This window comes from Aethalodelphis obliquidens, unplaced genomic scaffold (genome assembly GCF_003676395.1).
Source record: "Aethalodelphis obliquidens isolate GAN/ISIS:26980383/991018 unplaced genomic scaffold, ASM367639v1 scaffold11, whole genome shotgun sequence".
NCBI lineage: Eukaryota > Metazoa > Chordata > Mammalia > Artiodactyla > Delphinidae > Aethalodelphis > Aethalodelphis obliquidens.
The window spans coordinates 404336-422153 of record NW_020837955.1 but is presented as its reverse complement, the minus strand read 5'-3'; the positions used below and the strand labels follow the sequence as shown (position 1 = coordinate 422153).

The 17818-nt window shown below is 38.6% G+C and overlaps 1 protein-coding gene across 12 annotated transcripts in view; it reads right to left on the bottom strand.

The window, feature by feature from the left end:
• MARCHF8 (membrane associated ring-CH-type finger 8) overlaps positions 1-17818 on the bottom strand; it is a 111788-nt gene that overhangs the window by 67849 nt on the left and 26121 nt on the right. The window lies entirely within an intron of this gene.

Here is a 17818-nt window from a genome sequence, read left to right as displayed (position 1 = left end):
TGAGGGATCTAAACCGTCCTCTGGTTTCTAGCATTCACAAGACCGGAATGCAGAGAGGACTGCGAGATGCAGAAGGGGTTGGCCATGGGCACACTGAGCTTGATATGCCGGTGGGAAACCCAACATATGTACACAGTGCACACTGGGAGTCACCAGCATACTGTGACACCTGAATACACAGGAATAGAATCTGGTTTCCAAGAAAAACCTGCAGAATCAAGCATTTATGTCATTAGGTGCTATAATCAAATGATAAAACCTAACACCAATACAGGATTTTAAAACCTTTTAGGAAAAAGCAAAGGAAAATCCCTAACTATCATATTAAAAAAAAAAACCTATCTCAACCAAAACTTAACATTACACTCACAGAGCAAAACTCTTAGAGGCATTCTATTTAAATCAGAAAGCAAAATAAGCGTATTACCACTGCCATTATTTAATACATAGTTAGATACTAGGAGAGAGATTCATAAAAAATGTTAACAGCAGGTTAATGATGTGGCAATACAAATGACTTTTCATTTCTCTATTTCCTAAACTTTTAGTAACAACACTTTTATAGTTTAAATATATATTTTTAAAGAGTTAAAGTTAAAAGCTCAAGTCATTCCACATAGGTTGGTTAACAGTCAGAAAGTTATCAATGAATACATGTACAACCATAAAAGGGCTCATTTTCTGTGAGGAATACATTTCTGAAGACCTCACAGAAATCAAGCTTAATTTTCCTACAGGAATAAAGTAGGAGGATGCATTCTCAGGACGCTGATGTTTTCAACCACTATAGTGTTTGTTTTATGCTCCTTTTAAATTTTTTTCAGGAATTCCTCTAATATTTTTGCAGAGTGCTTTTCCTTAAAAAACAGCATACTGTATCATGGGAATAGTTTGCCTTTCTTCATGGTGTTTTATTACATCTGACTTTCATTCCAAAGTGACTGATTTTGGAGACTTCATTATTTCATATTTTATGCATAGTAAGCCTTATTAATTATTTCCATGTCACACTACTTCCAGTTTGCATACTTCCCACAAAATGCAACTGCAATGGGATGGCCTTTACACATCCATAGAAATGGAGGATAAGAACATGCAGTGCTAGGAATATAGCGTTATAACATGGCAGATAAGGGGAGGTTAGTACTTGACCACGGTCAATAAATCTGAGCATCTGCCCAGCGTTAAGAAGACTATCTGTTGTTTACACTGCTTTTTTCCAGTGTATGTCTGTCCCTGTTGCTATGGCAAAAACATATCTGTATCAAGAACCATCATCCTTCACAAAACTCAGAAAAGAATAATAAACATGGGCTATTAGCAAATGGTTTTTTTCTTCTAATGACGGTTATAAAAGAAACCTCTTGTTCCAAAAGTGAAAAAGCCTTCTTTCCAGCAGAGGAGAATAGACTGTTCTCTCTTAACAACAGATTTCCTGTGTGAAGGAAGCCCCTGTGGATCTGACCATGAGATCAGGCACTTTTGCTGTTTACATGATATTTATTATAAAAGTCCCTCAATTTCCTATCACCAATCATATAAACTTGTCCACTGCCCCCAACCCTTTCATGTATTAAATAAATTGTATTATGCAGTTCAAAGGAAGAGGCGGCCTCAGCCCTGGGAGTGTACCTGGGCTCTTTGCCATCCTCCTCACCTGACAATTCAGGGGCCTCACTCTATCAGCCACCCTCCTACCCCATATTTTCATCCCATCCTTTCTAAAGGCTCCTCCACATCAACAAAGGAATAGAAACAGTTTTCCAAGAAAATGCATAGCATAAGTAGTCTATGTCACTAGTTGCTATAAAAAATTATAAAAGTTCACACTGATACAGAATTTCAACGTCCATTATGGTTCTCCCATTTTAAAAACAAAAGTAAATTTTGATTTGCATTTCTCTAATGATTAGTGATGTTGAACATCCTTTCATGTGTTTGTTGGCAAGCTGTATATCTTCTCTGGAGAAATGTCTATTTAGGTCTTCTGCCCATTTTTGGATTGGGTGGTTTGTTTTTTTGATATTGAGCTGCATGAGCTGCTTGTACATTTTGGAGATTAATCCTTTGTCAGTTGCTTTGTTTGCAAATATTTTCTCCCATTCTGAGGGTTGTCTTTTCATCTTGTTTATGGTTTCCTCTGCTATGCAAAAGCTTTTAAGTTTCATTAGGTCCCATTTGCTTATTTTTGTTTTTATTTCCATTTCTCTAGGAGGTGAGTCAAAAAGGATCTTGCTGTGATTTATGTCATACAGTGTCCTGCCTATGTTTTCCTCTAAGAGTTTTATAGTGTCTGGCCTTACATTTAGGTCTTTAATCCATTTTGAGTTTATTTTTGTGTATGGTGTTAGGGAGTGTTCTAATTTTATTCTTTTACATGTAACTGTCCAGTTTTCCCAGCACCACTTATTGAAGAGGCTGTTTTTACTGTATATTCTTGCCTTCTTTATCAAAGATAAGGTGATCATATGTGCTTGGGTTTATCTCTGGGCCTTCTATCCTGTTCCATTGATCTATATTTCTGTTTTTGTGCCAGTACCATACTGTCGTGATTACAACACTCAGAATGGGAGAAAATATTTGCAAATGAGGCAACTGACAAAGGATTAATCTCCAAAATATACAAGCATCTCATGCAGCTCAATATCAAAAAAACAAACAACCCAATCCAAAAATGGGCAGAAGACCTGAATAGACATTTCTCCAATGGAGATATACAGATTGCCAACAAACACATGAAAGGATGCTCAACATCACTAATCATTAGAGAAATGCAAACAAAACGACAATGAGGTATCACCTCTCACCAGTCAGAATGGCCACCATCAAAAAATCTACAAACAATAAATGCTGGAGAAGGTGTGGAGAAAAGGGAACCCTCTTGCACTGTTGGTGAGAATGTAAATTGATACAGCCACTATGGAGAACAGTATGGAGGTTCCTTAAAAAATAAAAATAGAACTACCATAAGACCCAGCAATACCACCACTGGGCATATACCCTGAGAAAACCATCATTCAAAAAGAGTCATGTACCACAGTGTTCATTGCAGCACTATTTACAATAGCCAGGACATGGAACCAACCTAAATGCCCAACGACAGATGAATGGATAAAGAAGAGGTGGCACATGTATACAATGGAATATTACTCAGCCATAAAAAGAAACGAAATTGAGTTATTTGTAGTGAGGTGGATGGACCTAGAGTCTGTCGTACAGAGTGAAGTAAGTCAGAAAGAAAAAAACAAATACCATATGCTAACACATAGCTATGGAATCTAGAAACAAAAAATGGCTCTGAAGAACCTAGGGGCAGGACAGGAATAAAGACGCAGACATAGGGAATGGACTTGAGGACACGGGTAGGGGGATGGGTAAGCTGGGACGAAGCGAGAGAGTAGCACTGACATATATACACTACTAATTGTAAAATAGATAGCTAGTGGGAAGCAGCCACATAGCACAGGGAGATCAGCTGGGTGCTTTTTGACCACCTAGAGGGGTGGGATAGGGAGGGTGGGTGCGAGACGCAAGAGGGAGGAGATATGCAGATACACGTACACATATAGCTGATTCATTTTGTTATACAGCAGCAACTAACACAACAATGTAAAGCAATTATACTCCAATAAAGATGTTAAAAAAAAGTAAAAATTTTTTCAATGCTCCTATTCTCTTTCCCTCTATAACCAAACTTTCTAAATTATATCTACAATGCTCTTCACTTTCTTGCTTCCACAACTCAGTTCAATGCAATCCAACCTCTGCTCCCCCATTCCACAAACTGTTCTTGGCCTTTCTCATTTACTGATCAAACTTAGGAGAAGAGCTCCAAATGAAAAAAGTATAGTAACACATACATACATACATAAACACATACATACATACATAAACACATACATACAAAAAGAAAAAAACGTAGGGGAGATAAAGATAACTTTCTAAAGTTTAAAAAAATCCTTTTAAACAAGTCAATCAACATCCTCTTAGATGTACAGCCAGAAAATTAATTTCCCATGCACCCTTCTAAAGGAAGTTCTTGGAAGATGTACTCTATCAAAATAAAGGACTAAATCAAGGAAGAGAAAAACACAGAATACACAAAACCATCATTATAACTTAGGAGAGGCACAAAGTGCAAGTTCCAGGATTGTACCTGCACAGCAGGCCTAAAGACTACTGGTACAAAGTGGAGCAGACATATGGAACACTTCCAGGGGCAGGTCTCCAGAACACAAGAAGTCTCAACAGGGAAGATGGAGTGACAGATAATATCATGGACACCTTAGAAGAATTAAGGATAAGTATAATAAAGATCATACAAGTAAAAACATAAAGTAACAACAACAAAACTATAGTAGAAAGAAAATATAATCATTTGTATCTAAAATGAACAATATTTCAATACTGATAATGGTGTAAACATTTTAACGATATAAACAACTTCGTGGAAACAACTTTGTGACATAACCAAATCTGAAGGATGGAGAGAAGAGAGATGGGGTATAAAAGGAAGTCAAGAAATAATGTCTAATATTTGTAAGTCAAGAAATAGTATAAGCATATTATCTGAAAACATGGAGGCAACAATCAGAAGATACAAATATGGCATATACTTAGCTGCCTCTGTGGAACAGGACAAGGGCTGTGAAGGAGTGGAGCAAAGGACTACTGGTTTTCATTACAGGACTTTGGGTACTACCGTCTCCTACCCACAGTTCTAAAATTCAGAAAAATACCAAAACAAAGCAAAACAAAACCCTAACTTTTCTTTACTTACATTTAACATTAAGAGCTAATCTTAGGGCTTCCCTGGTGGCGCAGTGGTTGGGAGTCCGCCTGCCAATGCAGGGGACACGGGTTCTTGCCCCGGTCCAGGAAGATCCCACATGCTGCGGAGCGGCTAGGTCTGTGAGCCAGGGCCGCTGAGACTGCACTCCGCAAGGGGAGAGGCCACAGCAGTGGGAGGCCCGTGTACCAAAAAAAAAAAAAAGATCTAATCTTATATAAACTCTCTGGGGGCCAAAACCTGACCTGAACTGACAGGAAGCTATTTATAGTCTCTACTTATGCAACTCAGTATAAATATTATGCTTCAATGAAGAAATATGAATGTGTTTTACAGGTATTACCCCAAGAAGAGTACTCACTAATAAATACTATATATAGACTACCTTTCTAAAATCTGAAAATTTCTGAAGTCGAAAATATTTCTGACCTAAGAATTTTAGATGAGAGAGTTTGGGCCTCCATTTCACTTTTCAAAAAGCTATGTGCATTTATTACTTTTTTCATTTTGAAAATATTCAGAAGAAATAAATGGAGAGAAAGTATAAAGAGAAAACAGGCAGGGAACTCATGTGACCTTAAATGGAGCAATACCTATACCACATATTTTCCAAATGTAGCATTATACCTGGGTCACTATTTAGGTGCTGAATAAGGAAATTCCCTCTCTCATTGAAAATTTTAAAGAGGAAAAAGAGGAAAAAGAATCAGAGAAAACTTCATTTGATTCATCATTCAACTCCTGGGATAACCGCATCTATCCTGCTTTTCTAGAGCAAGACAGAGCTCTTCTTCCATACCCTCGAGCTCTTCTACACTCACCTTCAACATTTCTTTACCTCCCACGCACGTTTCATCTCATTGCAATCTGGCTTCAGTATAGTAAGGTTAACAGCACGCTCCATGGCTGTTAAGCCTAAAGGACATTTTCTGGGCCCATGTAATTTGACTTGAAATATTTACTCATTCGCACAACAGTAAATATTAGGATTCCTCAAAGCTCCAGTTTACCCTCTCCTCTTCTCATTCTGTGTTCCCTTTTCCTGAGTTATCTAATCCACATCTTTGGCTTCAGTGACCACCTTTGCGCATTTTTACTCAAAAAGAAAATACTGATAAATCAGACTTGATCAAATTTAAGACTTTTGTGCTTTTAAAAGGCACCATTAAGAAAACTGAAAAGATGGACTGGGGAAAAAAATGTGACAATCATCTGTCTGATAAAAGACTTGTATCCATAATATCTAAAGAACTCCTACAACTCAAGAAGATAACCCAATTTAAAGATGGGCAAGGGCTTCCCTGGTGGCGCAGTGGTTCAGAGTCCGCCTGCCGATACAGGGGACGCGGGTTCGTGCCCCGGTCTGGGAAGATCCCACATGCCGCGGAGCGGCTGGGCCCGTGAGCCATGGCCGCTGAGCCTGCACGTCCGGAGCCTGTGCTCCGCAACAGGAGAGGCCACAACAGTGAGAGGCCCGCAAACCGCAAAAAAAAAAAAAAAAAAAAAGATGGGCAAAAGTTTTTAATAGCCATTTCACCAGAGAGGATAAATGAATAGCTAGTAAGCTCATGAAATGATCTGCAAATTAAAACCACAATGAGATAATACTATATCCCCCCTAGAAGAGCTATAATCAAAAAGACAGTCAATATCAACTATAGGATGTAGAGAAACTGGAGCCCTCATATACTGCCCTTGAGAATGTGAAGTGGTATGGAAACCTTGGAAAACAGTTTGGCAGTTTCTTAGTAAGTCAAGCATAAACTTATCATACAACCCAGCAATTCCACTCCTGGGAACTGACTCAAGAGACATAAAGACATATGTCCTCTGTGGATGTATTGTATATGAATGTTCACAGTAGCATTATTCATAACAGCCAAAAACTGGAAACGTTCCAAATGTCCATCAATATATAGACAAAATGTGGCATCTCCACACAATGGAATACTACTTAGCAATTAAAAAGAACAAAACAATGATAAATGTTACAATATGGATCAACTTCAAAAACCTTATGTAAAGTGAAAGGAGTCAGACACAAAAGACTACAAACTGTATGATTCTATTTTCATGATGTTTCTTGAAAAGGCAAATTCATAGGGACAGAAAGCAGATCAGTGGGTTAGGGCAGGAATAGGCATCAACTGCAAACATGCACGAGGGAACTTCTGGGGGCAATCAAATGGATGCACAACTCTAAATTCACTAACCTCACTGAGGGTGTACTCACAATGAGTGAATTATACTGTATCTAAATTATTCCTCAAGATGCTCATCCTACACAGCCTAAGAGGCCCTATGTGGTTTGACCCCTATTTATCTGTCCAACCCCATTTTGTACCACCCTCTCCCACTACAGTCTAGCAACAGTGGCCTTCTTTCAGTCTCCTAAGACTTTGCAGCTCCTTCTACCACAGGGCCTTCATGTATGCTGTTCCCTACCTACAATGCTCTTCCTGCCCCTCATGATCTAATTAACATCTGACCATCCTCAGGAAATCCCACATTTATTGGTCTTTACAGCATCAAGAACCTCTACTTCATTAACAATTATCACAATTGGAATTTTACACTTATTGAATTATTTAATTAATGATGTTCTCATTAATTAAATTAATTCTTTAATTAATGACGTTTAGGCTGTAAGCTCCCTAAAGGCAGAGATCCTATCTCATTTTGCTCACCCTGTATCAGCACTCTCTAGCCCAATGCAATCACATAAAATCCATTCAGTAAATACTGACTGAACCAATCTTTCTCAGACAGGAGCCAGAACTAGCTGGGAATTTCACTTGTAACTCAAACTATAACCAATACTGTTCACTGTCTCAAAGGCTGATTAAGTAGCATAGTGGAAATTTAGACAACACAAACAAAAATTCGGTATTTTTCATCCCTTTACAATTCATCTCAAATGGGAAGAAACAACTGATCTTTAAATATCTGCAGCAGATTGACCACATCAGACTAAGTCCAAAATTGTAATGGAATTCAAAATGCAATCCAAGTATTTTTAAGAATAATTCTAAAAGGCCACAATTATAAGTTGTTAAGAATTGCTGATAAAAGCTCTTTTAAGACAGAGGAAAACTTAAGTTTCATAAGTTACAGATAAGTAACTTCAATCTTTGAGTCAAAAATCCAATGAAGAAAAAAAAAATCCAATGAAGAACAAGTAGCAAGTTAATAAGGACATATCTACAGAGTCAAAGAGGGGCATAAAACATGCTATCACACTAACGGTATCACCTCATAGCCTTTTCCCTTCACTCAACCAGGGAAGAAAGCTCTCTCACAAGCAACTCACATCTGGCCACTGTCTTGCCCTCACTAGACCAATAGGTATCAAGGCACAAACCTTAAAGTATCAAACTTACCCTACTCCCACTCTTTACTGAAATTAAGACCAAAATTAAAGTTCAGAGTTCTGAGAATTTTAGGGAAGATGGTAGAGTAACACCACAAGATCTCCATATGCCACCCACTAAAAAACAGTCTGAGACAAAGCTTTGTTTGACTTGGTCTATTAACACTATGAGCTACAAGAACAATGAGCTTATTAAAAAAATATCAAAATGAATTTAAAAATTTAAATGCAACAGAATAAAGCAGTAACTACCAGAATATGTGTGTGCAATTACCAAAAGTGAAGAAAAAAATCATAAAATACACAAACATATCCCAAAGACTAAACAAATTTACTCAGAAACAGAAAAAAGATTCTGTTAGTTTTAAAATCCCCTAGGATACTTTAGAGTATGACTAGCGGTAATAAAGAGTAAGATCAATGTTACATAAAAAATAACAAATAAGCAACGCTGAGGATAACTAGAAAATGAAATCCAAAGTATAAACAGTTTAAAAGTGATAAAGCAAGAGAAACAAACTGAGAAGTACAGAAATACCATCTCTGAATAGTAATGCTGGAGGAAAAACACAACAGATGAAAGCATCTGAAAATCGTAAGTGTTTTACATGCATTATCTCATTTGATTCTCACAGCAGTACCAGAGGGTAGAGGAACTGTCTTATCTCCAATTCACACATGGCTTAGAGAAGTTAAGCAACTTGCCTAAGGTTTCTTAGCCATATTTTACTAAATATATAGTAGCCTGTGGTGACTTACAAGGTGAATCTAAAATATGTAGGTTTTTTTTCATTTCACTGTAGCATAGCTGTTGGAAAGAAAAAGATAAATCCTGGTGTGTTGCTTGCTGGCTTTGTTATGGTAAAGATTTATTATGATCACCATGGATATAAACAATAACACGAAATCCGCATTTGAAGTATTAAATAGTAACATGCTTTCTGCTGCAATTTTGTCTACATGGAGGGACATTTGACCAAATGGGTATACATGCTAAAAATTTGACAAAAATAATAATTTTAGATATTTCAAGGCAGTAAGATGTGCCTGAAATAGCTCGGTCCAACTTATACCAAATATTTAACTTTATCATTTCGAGTTGACTTGCAAATTTATATCACAAGCCACAGAAAAATATTGCATTTTAAAATTATAGTCCATATTCTTAAACTATTATAAATTATAAATTACATATATAATAACATAACCTTAAACTATTATAACTATATAAAACTAAAGCTGTGTCTTTAAACTACTCCAGTAGATTATTCAAGGTAATTTTCTAACCTGCAACCTCAAAGGCTGGAGCCAAAAAGAGAGACAGAGTGGACTCCAGGTATGTCCAACAATGCTGCCCAGTGGGAGAATGGGCCACTAAGGAAAACTGAGGGAGCCTGGTGCTGGAAGTCCTAAGCCAAATGTAAGTGCTTGGCCAGGAGAGAGGAGAGTGCTGCAGACTGAAGGCTGCTGTGTGCAATTGAGAATCTCAAGGAGCAGAGTAAGAGAGGAGCAGGCCAAGGCTGAGAGCGAGTGAGTAAGAAGAAAACGTGGGGCAGGCGGGACTCAGCTCCAGACAGTGTGTGTCATCTGTGACTTCTCCATTGACTCAGGGAGACCTCAGCAGAACCACTCCACTATGTGTGTGAATTAGGTGAACCAGGGATGATTACAAGGAAAAGGGCCTATGATGTCTTAATCTTCCAGAAGATTCTGAACCTGAAGAAAGTTAAGGAGGAATACCCACGGGCATTCTTCAGGACAAATACAAGAATACTGAAAACACTAGTAGTTAACAAAAGGAAAAGAGGAGATTTGTTGGGGTTCTTTCAGCATTTCACTTCTGAGAAAGGGAAGTGCGAGTCTCACGAACCTAAGAGATGGAAAATACCTTCAATGAAGTACAGAACTAGTCTACTTCCTCCAGTTCCTCCACGTGCCCTTTAATGCTTGTCTTGCAGAGAAAAATCTGATCTTTACAGATGAGGAAAGGGGGATGGAGGAAAAGTCAAGGCTGCAGCAGCCCAGACTCCCCTCCTGGACATTCACCACACCGTAATGGAGTGACCTGCTTACATTTTTGCCTCCTTCACTGGACTGTGGGATCCTTGAGGGTTCAGTAATGAAGCCAGAATTAGAATTACAGGGATAAATCCCTGCCATTAGTCACAGGATGTTTCTGTTTGCCACTGCTGGGTAACAAACTATCCCAAACTTTGCTGCTTAAGCAGCAACAATTTCCTATTTCTCACAGTTCCATGGGTTGACTGGGCAGCTCTTCTGCTGCTCTTACCTGACTTACTCGTGCTGCTGCACTGGGCCCAGGTGAGCTGGGGATTGGGCTCGGTGAGGAAGGCTGGGCCTCCCTTTCCACGTGGCCTTCCTCACAGCCTTCTTCACATAATGGAAGCAGCATACCAAGAGAGCTGGCCCACTACACATGGTGCTTCTGCCTGCATCATGTCTGCTGATGCCCCACTAGCCAGTTCAAGCCACATGGCAAAGCCCAGTACCGAGGGTATGGAAACAGACTCTACCATTTGATGGGAGGAACAAGCAGACCCACATTGCAAAGGGGCAGAGGCATGGGGAGGTGGTTCACTGGGGGCTACTATGTACCAATTTACCATAAATTGTTTTTGCTATTTTTCTCTCTGATAATAATTATTTTTATTAGTAGAATTTTTATTATAAAGTGTTTTTACATCTATTACAACTAAAAATAATGTTCTCTTTTTTAAATACATTTATTTATTATCTTTTTATTTATTTTTGGCTGCATTGGGTCTTCATTGCTGCACACTGGCTTTCTCTAGTCACAGTGAGCAGGGGCTACTCTTTGTTGCGGTGTGCGGGCTTCTCACTGCGGTGGCTTCTCTTGTTGCAGAGCACAGGCTCTGGGCGCGTGGGCTTCAGTAGTTGTGGCACACAGGCTCAGTAGTTGTGGCTCGCGGGCTCTAGAGCGAAGGCTCAGTAGTTGTGGCACACAGGCTTAGTCGCTCCGTGGCATGTGAGACCTTCCCAGACCAGGACTCGAACTTGTGTCTCCTGCACTGGCAGGCGGATTCTCAACCACTGCGCCACCAGGGAAGTCCCAATTATGTTCTTTAATTTGAAATGTGGAGGGAAAAGTTACTGGGCTATATTTCTACTTCAAAATAATGGATCCAAAAATATTTCAAGGCTTAAAGACTAGAATTACTACTGGCAGCAATTCACATCATTTGAAGATCTCATGTTTCTTCACAAACATATGAAACATATAGATCTTTGGAAGCAAATTCATTAAATTGACAGAAGAAAGAATTCTGACCATATTTTATAACAGAAAAACCTAAGGCAGCTATATTTTATTTGAAATGTTTCCTGCAAGAATTCTCATCATATCACACTCTATAACGTAGCACACAATGCTGGTGGTACAGACAGCCCTGCACCAGCCAGCTGTCATCCCAGGCTGGAGCAAGCATCTTCTCTACTTAATGCAGTAAAGTAGAGAAACCAGAGAGGGGCTTGCCTCACCATCCAAGAAGTATCTGTCCAGTCAGGACAAATCTTCCCGAAGACCCCTGCCCATGCCACGGTCAACTCTACCCTTGTTCATTCTGATCCACCCCCTCTTGGGATGCTGTTCACACTCTGCACACCAGGGCAAAAACTCCCTGGCCTTCAGAGCACATCCCAAAGCTTATCTCCTCTGTGAGCAAAGAAACACCAAAACAAGCTCCCCCACCCCTACCTTACCACCCACAACACATACCCAACATTCTTTACAGTTTAACATTTAATTATACACAAAACAGTCCTTCAGTATATGTGTTGGCTAATTTTATGTGTCAACTTGAATAGGCCACAGTACCCAGATACTTGGTCAAACATTATTCTAGAGGTTTCTGTGAAGGTATATTTTTAGATATGATTAACAATTACATCAGCAGACTTTGTGTAAAGGAGATTACCCTCCATAATGTGGGTAGGGCTCATCTAATCATCTGAAGGCCTTAACAAAACAAACAAACAACAAAAAAAACCTTGACCTCCCCTGGAAGAAGAGGGTGTCTGCCAGCAGACCTGTGGTCTCAAACTCCAGATTCAACTCTTCTCTGGGTCCCCAGCCTGCCAGCCTACCCTGCAGTTTTTGGACTTAGCAGTCTCTACAATTGCATGAGCCAACTTCTTAAAATCAATCAATAAAAATCTCTCTCTATCCATCTGCCTATGTATATACTATTGCTTCTGTTTCTTTGGAGAACCCTAACACAAAATACTATCTAGTTATAGATTATTCCCTACAGTGTATAAAGCTTGGCCTACTTAAAAGGCTGAATTCTCTCTGGACCATTACATATTTTTTAGCATTCCTTATAGTATTCTGGATTATAATATATTTCTTTAGTATTCCCTACAATGTTTTGTATAGAGCAGGGGTGAAATACTTCTAAAATGTTAACTGGTGGTTTTTTTAATATATAATTAATTTATTTATTAATTTATTTATTTTTGGTTGCAATGGGTCTTTGATGCTGCGCGCGGGCCTTCTCCAGTTGCAGCGAGCGGGGGCTACTCTTCGTTGCGGTGGCTTCTCTTGTTGCAGAGCACAGGCTCTAGGCGCACGGGCTTCAGTAGTTGTGGCTCGTGGGCTCAGTAGTTGTGGCTCACTGGCTCTAGAGCACAGGCTCAGTAGTTGTGGCGCACAGGCTTAGCTGCTCCGCAGCATGTGGGATCTTCCGGGACCAGGGATCGAATCTGTGTCCCCTGCAATGGCAGGCAGATTCTTAACCACTGTGCCACCAGGGAAGCCCTAACTGGTGTTTCTTTATGACTAAACCTTGAATCCTTCCAGTTTCCTAACCTTTCGGCCCCAATTACTGTGATTTGCATGGTAATGCATAACAACCCATAAGTTGAAAGAAAGAAAGCAACATTGGCCCCAGAGGAAAATGGTCCCAGAGCCAAGTCTGCAGAACAAGGCACAATCAGAAAGTCTAGCTTTGATCCTTGCCCCCTCCAGTCTATGCCTCTCTCTCCCACACTCCATTTAAAATATATAAGCAAGTGTGTGCACGAATGCACACATGTACACATTTGTTTCTGCCTCCCAACACCATCTTAGATGAATGGCAGCACATTGTATATGATTTTCTTTCCTTGCTTTTTACTCTTCCTGTTGCTTCCTGGAGATCATTCACCCCAAGTATATAGAGACATTCTTTATGCCTTTTTGCAGCTATATCATATTCCACTGTGTGAATGTGCTGTAGTTTATTCAACCAGTCCCATATTAATAGACATTTTGGTTGTCTTTAGTCTCTTGTTATTACAGATAGTACTGTATCTAATACCTGGTATGTATGTTTGTTTGTTTGTTTTAATTTTGCCACCCTATGGGGGATTTCAATTTTAAGTAGAATAACTTGCATTCAGGAAGCATCCAGATGCAAAATTACTGCTGCTGATGGATTATTCTGCTGGTAGTGGGGAATTCAGGAGACCAGTCTTTTGACCAAAGTTTGGAGTCTTTTCTTTGAGTATGGGTCCACTGACTGGAGTTCTAGATCATTGTTCTTGTATTAGCTATATCCATACAGTAACTTCTGTATTTTCCAGTTTCAATTTCTTTAAAGTAGATTGAGACTTCGGAAACTTTTGAAGCAAGCTGAGCACAGAATTATAGTCTTTTAGAGTGTTTTTTCCTGGTCTTTTGTAATTGTTTTACTTATAACCAATCTGTCAAAAATTTTTAAGGAAAATAATATGCCTGTATGGATAATTTCCAAAGTATTCAACTTATTTTTTATGGAAATAGTAACTTCTTATTTTTGCAGCCACATTTTCGCTCATTTGTGATTAGTTTACATAGTGTTAAATTAAATTATACAATTGCAATAACAAGTACAGCCAACATAAACAGGTTTGGGTATGTTAAAAGAAAAATTTCCACAGACAATTTACTGATCTATTAGGCTTTCATTCAATGATTCACAAATTGGGCAGCACCTCGTCTAGCAGAAAGGAGCTCCGATGAACTAAGCGAGAGACTTTTATAAACCAAAGTGAGCAGGAACAAGGAAGCTATACTGGGCATTTGCTGATTGGTTAAAGCAGGTTACTTCCCTTATGTGGAGCAAAGGGAAGCCTTGGAGCCAGGTAGGGTAACTTGTGTTGAGCAGGCAATGCTGATTGGTTGCCCTAGGCCTTCCTTTTCTGGGAGAGTCAAGTGCAGAAATTTAGTGAAGTTTTGGTTTCCTGACATGGGGTTTAGCATGAGCGACTCCATCTTGGGCCTAATCTGGTTACTTTAGCAGGTATAAACAGATTTTTTATATGCTCATAACTCAGCTGGTGGGAGCAGACATGTACATATTGCTGAGAGTAGCTTACTAAATGAGACCATTCTGTATGTTCTGAGCATTAGCTAATATATTTTAGGAAGGGAATGGATAGCATCAGTCCACTTCTAAAATTTCCTGTTTCCCTGTAGGGGCCTGGTATTTATAGGTGCTCAGAAAACATTAGATGAGCTATTTCAGTGTCTGCAGGTCATGCTGGCTTTCTTATCCCTATGAAAATAGATGCCTGTCCATTTCTTTGGTTCAGATATGTTATGTGTCTTCTCAAAGAGAAGGGATTTATAATGAGGTAAAAATCTCTGAGAAGCGACAGTTAACTTCAAAAACAACTGTTTCCTGATTTACACTTATATCACTTTTAAATTAGGTCTTGGGTTACTATTTTGATGACTGACTGAAACATGTTTTTCTAACTATAGTTTTTGTCACTGGAAAGTGCTACCTAGAGGAAGAAAACTAAAAAGAATAGATTTCAGGATCACAGAACAAACAGTAAACCTAAAATTTTTACATTCTACCACCTGTGTGCAAATTAATATAATATTAAAATTGAAATCCTCCTATAGGGTGGCAAAATTAAAAAAAATACAGACGTACCAGGTATTAAATACAGTACCATCTGTAATAGCAAGAGATTAAAGACAACCAAAATGTCTATTAATATGGGACTGGTTGAATAAACTACAGCACATTCACACAGTGGAATATGATATAGCTGCAAAAAGGCATAAAGAATGTCTCTACATACTTGTGGTGAGTGATCTCCAGGAAACAGCAGAAGGAGTAAAAAGCAAGGAAAGAAAATCATATACAGTGTGCTGCCATTCATCTAAGACGGTGTTGGGAGGCAAAAACAAATGTGTACATGTGTGCATTCGTGCACACACACTTGCTTATATATTTCAAATGGAGTGTGGGAGAGAGAGGCATAGACCGGAGGGGACAAGGATCGAAGCTAGACGTTTTGATTCTGCCTTGTTCTGCAGACTTGGCTCTGGGACCATCTACATGTTTTCCATAATTATTAACAACAACAACAAAATCAAAAAAAAATTTTAATCCCTGAAATTCAAAAGCGAATGAAACAAAGCTAAATATTTATTGAACTGCTGGTGTAACCAAGCAAAAAGGAATTATTTCAAATAATGTAAAACACAATTTCACAGTACATCCCTAGAAGAAACTATCCTAAGAATAAAAAGGATGGGAGAAAATGTTTTTGAATTCTTAAATGGTTTTCAGTAATCATATTGTTAGTATAATACTGATAAATAAGTACCATTACTTATTATCAATAAGTATCAATATTATTATGGACCAAGATTTTCAGCAAATATGAAATCAAATAAGTTCAGTAGAATCCTCTATTTCTAAATTTAAGTTTGAAAAATCAGTATGAAACTCATGAAGTACTTTCTCTGAAAGCCTAGAAGCAACAACTGACCTGTGGTATCCAAACTGCAGTCTCTAAATACAACTTCCCATTAAAAGGAACCACAGCTCATTGAAGAAAGGGCTTATTCCAGAGTTGATGAGCATGGACATCTTGTCACACCAGGAAGCAAGAAGCTATCAAAGGCATTCATATCAAAAGGACCCAGGAGCCAACCTGAAGGTGCTCTCACTGGCCAAAGAAGGGACAACTTGATCATCCATAAGAAAACAACTTGAGGGACTTCCCTGGTGGTGCAGTGGTTGAGAATCTGCCTGCCAATGCAGGGGACACAGGTTTGAGCCCTGGTCCAGGAAGATCCCACATGCCGCGGAGCAACTAAGCCCATGCACCACAACTACTGAGCCTGCGCTCTAGAGCCCGTGAGCCACAACTACAGAGCCCGCGTGCCACAACTTCTGAAGCCTGCGCACCTAGAGCCCAAGCTCTGCAACAAGAGAAGCCACGCAATGAAAAAAAATAACCCACGCACCACAATGAAGAGTAGCCCCCACTCACCGCAATTGGAGAAAGCCCGTGCGCAGCAACTAAGACCCAACAACAAAGACCAAATGCAGCCAAAAATAAATAAATACATAAATTTATTTTTAAAAAATTTTTGATTATTAAAAAATAACCAAATGTGTAAAATTCATGTGTTCCTAACAATATTTTTAAAAATAAAGAAAAAAATCATTTGGCCATCTTTGGAGATATTAAGGTCCTTCCAAGAGTTATAAACAAAGGAAAAGAATCAGTCATTTAACCTGTTTTCCCTGTATGAACTGTACCTCCAGGTAACCAAATAGTTGATAAAGAGAAACTTCTCTATGGAAGTAAACTAAAAGCTAATAAATGAAGAGGGAATGATGAAACTAGAACAGCAACATCGTGCAAACCCCAATTAAATAATGCAAATTATAAGTGGCCACTGATATCACAAAGAAAAAACAACAATCAGACATTATGTGCTGTTGGAAACCACTGTTTATGAAACATACTTGCAAAAAAGAAAAAAAGAACTTAAATCTCTAAAACTAACGGGGGGTAGGAGGATGAACATGTTAAATGACACCACTGGGATGCATTCAGCAAAGTTCACAGTATGGGCAGTTCTACAAGATAAATGACAAGATTTATTCAGCAGACACATTTCAAGAACAAAGAAGATAAATAAGGGGAAGCTATAGATTAAAAGATAATTTTAAGAAAACACATCAACTGAATGTAATGTATGGATGGACTATGATCAGATCCTGATTCAAACAAATCAACTGAAAAAAAAATAGTATGAAATAACTTTGGAGTGACAGCAGTTCTATGGTCAATTCTAAGAAAACAGCCCTTACCTTTCAGTGAAAGTACTGAAATATTTAGATAAAATTATATGATAACTAGAATTTGCTTGAAATATGCAGTGGGAGAAGGAATACAAGGAAACAAAAGAGGCTGTCCAGCTGGGGGATGGACAAACAGTAGCTCATCATATTATTCCTCTACTTTTGTATATAACTGAAATATTCCATAGTTAGGTTTTGAAAATTTGATGAATGACTGTATATCTATATGCTTTAAGTTACTGACAAAATGTTCATGGTATGCATAACTTTCCCCTTCTACAATTCTTTCAGCATAAGTGGCAATACTTGTACTCTTTCACTTGTCTCTCCTCTGCGGCACATACCCCTTACTTCTCTGAACTATAAACTAAAAGCACAGAGCCTGCTACATAGGAGCTGCTCAATAAATGTTAAATGAATAAATTTCAGTTTGCTGTACATCTCCTCTGCTCTAGTAAACCCTCCAATAACTCTAATCTGTTAATTCAAGTTGTGGTAAAGGATGAGAAAATAGAACCAAGTACAAATAAATAAGGTAAA